Source organism: Felis catus, chromosome B1 (genome assembly GCF_018350175.1).
Source record: "Felis catus isolate Fca126 chromosome B1, F.catus_Fca126_mat1.0, whole genome shotgun sequence".
NCBI lineage: Eukaryota > Metazoa > Chordata > Mammalia > Carnivora > Felidae > Felis > Felis catus.
The window spans coordinates 114,178,431-114,187,071 of record NC_058371.1 but is presented as its reverse complement, the minus strand read 5'-3'; positions in this window follow the sequence as shown (position 1 = coordinate 114,187,071).

Genomic DNA, 8,641 nt, shown 5'->3' with positions numbered 1-8,641 from the left:
AACACCTCCTAGGACCTCAGGAGCTGGAAACTGCATCTTATGAAGACAGTTGTGATCGTAAGAAATATACAGAAGCCATAGAGAGTTCAAGAATTTTCAGGGGTGCCTGGGCGGTTCAGTATGTTAAGTGTCCAACTCTTGGTTTCGGCTCAGGTCATGATCTTGTGGTTTGTGGGTTCGAGCCCCACATCAGGCTCCGTGCTGAGAGCCAGGGGCCTGCTTGGGACTCTCTCTCTCTGCCCCTCCCCTACTCACTCTCTCTGTCTCCCTCTCATAATAAATAAACTTTAAAAAATTTATTAAAAAAAGAATATTTTCAATTTATACATACATTTTCAACACTTAATATCTTCTATCTATAAATTGATCCTAACATCACCTTTTTTATACCAACTAAATGATGTTGCCAACCAAGAAGCACAAAAATCCAAATGTTTCTCAAACTTTGTTTTCTCTTTGTGTCTCTCAAAGCTCTCTTACAACTTTCCAACATTAATGATTCCTATTTTATATACAGCCACATTGAACTATAAGGGCTGGTGGTTATATTGGACTTGAACATTTCTAAATAAGAGATTTTTTCAAGGCAGAAGCTGCCCTTATGCAATACCACTTAGTACTGGGCCAACAAACAAAAGATTCGTCAAATATTTATTTATTTATTTTTAAAGTTATGTTAGCCAAGTCTGTTCCTCGTGTGTTTCCCGCTCTTCTTTGTGTGTATTTTATTTTATTATTTTTTTTAACATTTATTTTAGTTTTGAGACAGAGAGAGACAGAGCATGAACAGGGGAGGGGCAGAGAGAGAGGGAGACACAGAATCTGAAACGGACTCCAGGCTCCGAGCTGTCAGCACAGAGCCCGACGCGGGGCTCGAACTCACACACCGTGAGATCATGACCTGAGCCGAAGTCGGACGCTCAACCGACTGAGCCACCCAGGCGCCCCATCGTCAAATATTTAAATAAACACTCAAAGGTAGGCCAGGACAAAGTTACTACTAGTTCTCCTACCGCCTAAGCTTGGACATGTGTGCCCTCGCGAAAGGTCATGTGCCCCTTGGTGTAAGCATCTTCTGTTGAGGGACCTGGTGGTTGAGCAAATCTGTGCAGGTGTTCATAACAAGCTGGTTGTCCATCTGGACCACGTGGCTGGATGTCCTCTGGCCCAGGCCCCGCTTGGTCAGCACGCTAAGAGCAGACACATGTACTAGAGAAGGCTGAATCCTAAACTGTATCTCTGGGTCTTTTGGGTTTAGCACCTAATGCAGTTCTGCTTTTTCTTTCTCTCCCTGTCCCTCCAACTCCTCGAATGTCACTTAGCCAGGTTGTTACTAAAGTAAAGCTTTAATAAGGAAATTGCCTCTGTTTCAAGGTTTGTTGTTTTCCTTGTCATTCAAATTCATTTTGGACATCTTCCCCTGAGCATGTTAATCAGTGTTTTTGAACAGACTGGGCATAAACAAGGGAGAGGGAAGTGCTGACTCACTAGTCCTAGTACAGCACTGGATTCTCTGGGACTTGTAACCCTTTAAATACCTAACTCTTGTCCTTGAGAGGCTTTTCTTTTCTTTTGAAAGTTTTGTTGTTCGGGGAAGTGTAGGTACTAAAATAGCGAGTATTTAGCGAGAGCATGCCGTGCTCCAGACATTGTTTCAAGCGCTCTCAGCATAGGAACACTACATCCTCACAGAGCTATGAGGTAACACCATTGCGTCCATTTTGTAGATGAGGAAACTGAGGGTCAGAGAGGTCAAGTCACTTGCTGTAGTTCGCACGGATTCCAGATGGGGACCTACAGCCTGGCTCCCTAGCCTCTGCTCTTAACTACGATGGAATGTTCCAGGAGCATGTCCTAATTTGGCCTCAAAGGATTAGGAAACTTTTAATGTTATTGAGGCAACTAGCGTAGAAATTGCTTGCGTTCAGGATCGGATTATTTCTCGGTTACTTCTTTACACAGTTTTCTGCACCACAGCTCCAGCTATATATTCATATTCGTCTCTCATAGCACGTACTGCATCGTGTCGGTTTCGTGTCCCTCATTTGCATCTGAGAAATGTGCACAGAACATAACATATAACAGGAGCTTGCTTTATTTTAGGGGACTGAAGCAGAAATAACATTTGGAGCATTTAAATTTCACAAAGCACACGGACCTTGCCCCACTTGCCACTAACTACAGATGTTTAACAGCCTCTATGTCTCTGGAATTTGGAAAACTTTGGTTTTTATTCAATTTTTCTTCAAAAGCACATTGATTATAAATTTTACACACATTCTGTGTGCCAGATTCTATGCACATACCTTACTTCCTTTTCATAATGTAGCTTGGGCATTTCGTTTTACAAAATCCAGGCATGAGAACAGGATAAACCAAGGAATTTTCTCATGTTGGTAGTTCATGTCTTCAACAGTGGGGTGAGCTATTAAGGAAAATGGAAAACGAGACCCCTCTTACTTAAACTGGAGTAAGATCCCCATGATGGAGGTAGTTTGTCATGTCAGATCATAAAACAAGAAACCCTAAACCTAGAACTGGGAACACCAACTCCAATCAAGTTGAGCAAGTGGATCCTTGGAGACTTGTCCTCTTGTACTGTGGTTGGTCGGCAGGCAGATGAGGGATATACAAGGGGAGGATCATCCCGGACCATGAAAAACAAAATCCTCCAAATGGGTTGGCAAGATTTCTCCTACACTGTCCAGAATAGAAAAAAACTTCTGGCCAGTAGACTTGAGTATCTACCTGCTTGGCAAGATGATTTCAATAAAGGAGAAAAGCGCCCCCAACTCTTCTTTGAGAGACCTTGTGAGCATCACCCAATCACTGTAAACCTTCTCCATCCGACACTATCGTGACTATCCTTACTTTGTCCATCATTAAAATCCCCAGCTTCTTTTCTAGCCAAATACTTGCAGCTCACTTAAAATAGTATGCTGGGGCACAGCTATGTCCTGTCCAGGAAGAAAATTAGTTTCCCTACTTTCCCTCCATATCCCACGTCATGGGAGATAACAGATGTTGATTCTTTGTAACTTGTACTGTGGGCCCTGTGAGTTAGGTTGGAATAGTATTGCAGATCTTAGTAACAGGGCTGCTCAATTAGCACAGTACTAACCAGGCAACTGGAACTTGAACCCTCTTGGATTTTCCCTCGCTCTCTCTTAAGGTACCAACACCCACTCCGGATGGGGGTTGGTGGAGTACAGGCTGTCTTTCCCTTGCTGGGACTCTAAGTCCCCTGAGGCAGAACCTGGTCTTGCACACCCATAGTGCTGTGCACATGGGCGGGGTCCATGTATTTTGTGTAAAGGTTGTTTTTATTATTTGCATATCCTTTCACTTTTATTGCGGAAATTTAAACACAGGCAAAAGAAGAGTGGGCAGTAAGCTAAAACATCCCCTCCCCCGTTGTTCAGCTTCACCTATGACGGACTTATGGCCAATCGTGTTCCAGCTCCCATCCCACGTCAGTTTGAAGCGAGTGCCAGATAATAAGATACACTTTAATCTGTGGACAGATCTTTTGGAATATATACATACATTAGAAAATAGCTGTTAGACCAGAACTGCAGAATTCATTTCAGATTCCACACATAGCAGTCACATTTCACAAATTGTTGTGACAGAGAGTCATATATAAGTCATATATAAGTCTAGCTCGAATACTATAATTTGGATCCTATTTGTTTAATTTTTAGAGAAAGAAAGAGAGAAAGCATGAGCAGGGAGGGAGGGATAAAGCGAATCTCAAGCAGGCTACACGCCCAGCGTGGAGCCCGACGCGGAGCTCGATGTCACGATCCCGGGATGGTGACCTGAGCCGAAATCAAGAGCTGGATGCTCAACCCACTGAGCCAATCGGGCGCCCCAATTTGCATCCTATTTAAATTCTACCACTATTGTTTGACTCGTTTACTTGTGACACAAGTATTATTGCCCAAAAATAACACTCTTGCCTCCGGCCACTTCCCTTCCTTGAAGGTTTTATGTTGGCTGAGTCATACCTGAAGTTCCCTCCTCGAGACAGTCTTCGCGGCTCCAACAGGCTGCAAGTTAAGTGAACCTGACACTGTCCCCTCTGACATCAGTGTGGGGGCATGCTTCACCTTATTGCTTATCAAGAGCTGAGGGTTCATCTTTTGGAAAAATACGAACCAGCCGTTAAAGGTCCTCCTTGAACGTTGGCTCAGATTACAGCCCGCCGGGGCAACCGCTGTGCGGGATCACCTGCCTTCACTTTCTGAGGTGCCGGTTCAGTTCAGCGGGCGTTCTGGGGCTGCCCGGTAGCTTCGTTCTCTGGACGTGGCAATGGGCTCTGAGCGGATATGGTTTTGGCTGCAGTGACTGTCCTGCTATTCCTCCTTCTGGGAGTTGTGCTCCTGCTGATCATACACAGCATCAGTTCCAAAGGGAATGATTATTTCATCCTGTGTTTTAAAACCAAGTTTGGGTCTGCTTCATATAGGCAGGGGCTGAGAAGAAGGCTTTCTTCTAGGCGGTGTGCCGAGAGGCGGCAGACCACAGGGCAGAGCATGGAGATACTGGGGTCAGTCTGGGTTTTCATCTGGCCTCCATCTATTTCAGATGATAAAACAGGCGATAAAACAGTAAACAAATTAAAGATCTTGTCCTCATGGAGATTATATTCTAGAAGGGAAGGCGTATTAAACAAATAAATATATAATATCAGGTAGACAAACATTAGGAAGGAAAATGAATCAGAGTAACGGTATGGAGATTAAAGGAGGTAATACGGGGAAAGCTCTCAACAAACACTAGGTGTCATTATTGCTTCCTTTAATCTAGGTTGAAAGCAGTGGCCAGAGCCATGGCTTAGCCAAGGAGGAACCAGCCTTAAAGACTCCACGTGCATGATTGGAGTCTTCAGAGGAAGGGAATAATCACTCTTGACAAACTGTGACTATGTACTTGGCCTTGTGTTCAGCATTTTCAACTCCTTCAAACAGTTCTGTAAGTTGGGTATCGTCAGGCCAGGTCTTAGGAAAATAAAACCAAAAAAGATAATGCCTACTTCACCATGTTCCGAGCTCTTGTAGTTTCTTCTAAATGATATTTATCAAAGATGCTCTTTTTCATGCAATGGTCCAAAGAGACCAAAGAGACTGAAACTCTGTGTCCTGGACAGGCCATGCGACCTGCCATTTACACTGCCCCTGCCTGAGATCATTGGTTGCAGGCAGTTCTTTATGCCCAGGCCTCCATGTTCTGAGTCCCCTACTTGGTTGCCCCGATCTCAACTGATCTGCAGATGCTTCCCAAGCCCAAGGCAGCTGTAGAGAGACGGATTCATGGCCTATATCCAGACTAGCAGAGATGAAATACATTAGATTATGGAAAACGATATAATCAGATATTTTTTTAATGATGGTTGGTAACAGTAGGAGAGGCAGTTAAGAGCTGTCATAAAAGCTACAGAAGCAGGAAGAGGGGAGGAGAGTAGTTGAGGTAACAGAGTAGAGGTGTCATTATGGCACCAGTCCATAATGGACTGCCAGTCCAGTCTGCCATGGTGTCCTGAGTGGCTGCATAAGGCCAGTAATTATACTGCTAAGAGGCCTTCTGGTTCTCATTTCCCTCGGATACCTTACAATAACTCCTTCTTTGCGGCGCCTGGGTGGCTCAGTTGGTTAAGCATCTGACTTCGGCTCAGGTCATGATCTCACGGTTCATGAGTTCAAGCCCCGCGTTGGGCTCTGTGCTGACGGCTCAGAGCCTGGAGCCTGCTTCCGATTCTGTGTCTCCCTCTCTCTCTGCCCCTCCCCCGTTCATGTCTCTCTCTGTCTCAAAAATAAACATTAAAAGAAAAACAACTCTCTCTTAACTGAAGTTGAAAGAGTCAAATGTCCACTGGAGGATGCTCATCTACACACAGCTATGAATGTTTACTCTATACAGCTATGACCAGCTAGGGAAGAGAAAGTACTGAGCAGAGAACACATCATTCTTTCCATCTCCTTTGTTGTTCTAGATCAGGACAAACTCCGGGGAATCTGTTTCATTGAGGAATATCCTGAGGAATCTGAAACAAATCTTGAATGCCAAGATGTGATAGGTTTTACCACCCCCACAAAGACCTAGGTTCAGAGCTTGATTCACAGCCCTTGAAAACCACTCGAACCTCTTTAAAGGCAAAGCTTGGCACCACACAAGGACTGCTTTTAGATGTGGGAGAGTGGTCAGGTCAGACCTCTTGCCACTGGCTTCTTCTGGCTACATAGGCCCTTTTCATCCAAAATGACCAGCAGGGAGGGGAACAGGTCAGAGAAATATTGCTTACTTTAGGTTTGGAGTGCAGTAAAGCTGGCTTGGGAAATGCAGGAAAAAAGTTGCAAGAATTGATTCATTCATTTGATATGTGTTCAGATTAGGTCCTGTTGAGAGAAAGAGTGACCTAACTCACCGTGCACACTTGGGGAGAGTAGGCACCCTTTCAGGGCCTTGGCTTCCTCGGCAGCGTAGAGGCTCAAGTCTGGGCAAAGCTAGTCTCTAAAGTCACAGTTCTGATAATCTGTGAGCCCAAGTTGGAAAACCCACCAACTTGGTACCTGGGATTACTTTATCCTATGGCACTGTATTCAGCCTGACGATCATCACAGTGGATCCCTCGAGATGGAGCAAGTGATATAAATATGAAACACACAAAATTTTGTAATAAAATGTAGCCACTTTAACTAAAGCATTGTTCAGCCTCAAAACAAGAGGAAGGTGACTCTTGTATCATAGTGAGAGAAACAGATCATTGTGGGTGGGGGAAATCTCCCGTAGTGACTCTGATATAATGCACTTTCCCTTTTCAGCAAGCACCTTCTCATCCTTCAAAGCTCCTTTCTCCTGGCAGATTTCCCTTTCTCTTGTTCTCATTACCCTTTGTCCATTACTGGCCTTATTACATTGTGTTGAATTAGTCTAAAAGTCTCCCTCCCCCTTTAGACTTTGATCTCAAAGGCAAGGACTGGACCTTATTTATTTTTGCATCCATTATACTGCACTTGGAACCTTAAAACTCTCTAAATGTTCGTTGAATGATGAATGATATTTTACTTAAATGTTTATGCTCAGGCTGACATTGAGAGACAGACTATAGGAGCAGAAAATCATAATACAGCCAATTCCCTGAGTTTAATTAAGTCGGAATAGAATCCTTGCCAGTTGCATTCGGGAGCAAAACTAAGAGGCAAAAGCCAAGAAGATTGAGGCCTGATAACCTCACAGCATATTGAAAAAAGGACAAAATCCTATTTGCTCCTGTTGATGAGTTATCAGTGATAAGTTTGACAAATGCCTACTGGTGAAGAGCCAGTCTTAGCACAAACCAAGCTTCCACAGCACGGACAGATGTCAGCCCCTGCTTCTGTGGGGTTGAGGGATCACCATCAACACCAAGATCATAGGAGGCATATAGATGGCTTAATCCACCGCAAAGATTCAATGCCAATGTTTGAATTTTATTTTCCTAATGATTTACCAATGGCAACAAATTGATTTATCAATTTGTTTCATTCATAACCGATTCAGCAAATATTTATATTGAATGCTTACTATTTTCTAGACATCGTTCTGGATAAATTGCACTGGATAAAAGAGTAAACAAAATAGATGAAAAAAAATCCCTATCCTCGTGAGGCTTACATTCTAATGTGAAAAATAGATGATAAACAAAAGAGTACAATATGGGGAGATATGAAAAATGCAAAGGGAGAAGAAAACCAGAAAAGGGGGGTATGAATTGGGGGAGGTCCTTGAGACTTTTGATAGGAAGACCAATGAGGGCCTTACTAAGAAGGTGACTCTCGGGTGAGGAAATGAGGAGTGAGGGAAGTGGGGGCCCTGGGGTCAGAGTGGGCCTCGTGAGTTCAAGGGATCAGTAAGGAGGCTCGAGTGTCTGGAGTGAACTCAGGAGAAGGCAGTGGAGAGGAGAGGTTAGAAAAGTAACATAGGATCCCATCACGTTGGGCCTGGTAGGACAGAGTAAGGACTTTGCTTTTACTTTGAATGGGATGGGAGGCCATTGGAGTGTTTTGAGCAGAAGAGTGATTCAACTTGATATATTTTAACAGGATCAGCTTGGCGGCTCTGGTGAGAACATCCTGCAAAAGCCATTGCAGGGAGATCAGTTAGGAGGCAAGTTGCAATAATTAAGGTGAGAGGTGATGACAGCTTGTACAAGGGGCAGCGGGCGGGGTCCAGTAGTGATATATGTCAAAGGCAGAACCAACAGGGAGACTGAGAATGAGCAGGTAGAAAAGAGAGAGGAATACCAGGCACAGGTGGCATCCTAGAAGCCAAGTGGAGAAAGTGTTTCAAGGAGGAGTGATCCACTAGGTCAGACGTCCCTGCTGGGTGAAGTGAGGCAAAGACTGAAAACGATAAGAGGGTTTAGCAGTGTGGAGGCACTCAGTGACCCTGACAAGAGCAGTTTCAGAGGCATGGTGGGATGTCTGTAATGGAACGGGAGAAGAGAGGTTGGGCCAGTACACGCAATGCTTTCAAGGACTTTTGCCAAAAAAGGAATGGAGAAAAATGAGTATTCGCTGAATAGTCAAGTGGGGTTTAAAAGGTTATATTAAGCTGGGCAAGTTAGCGATATCTTCACATACTGATGGGAATAATTCAG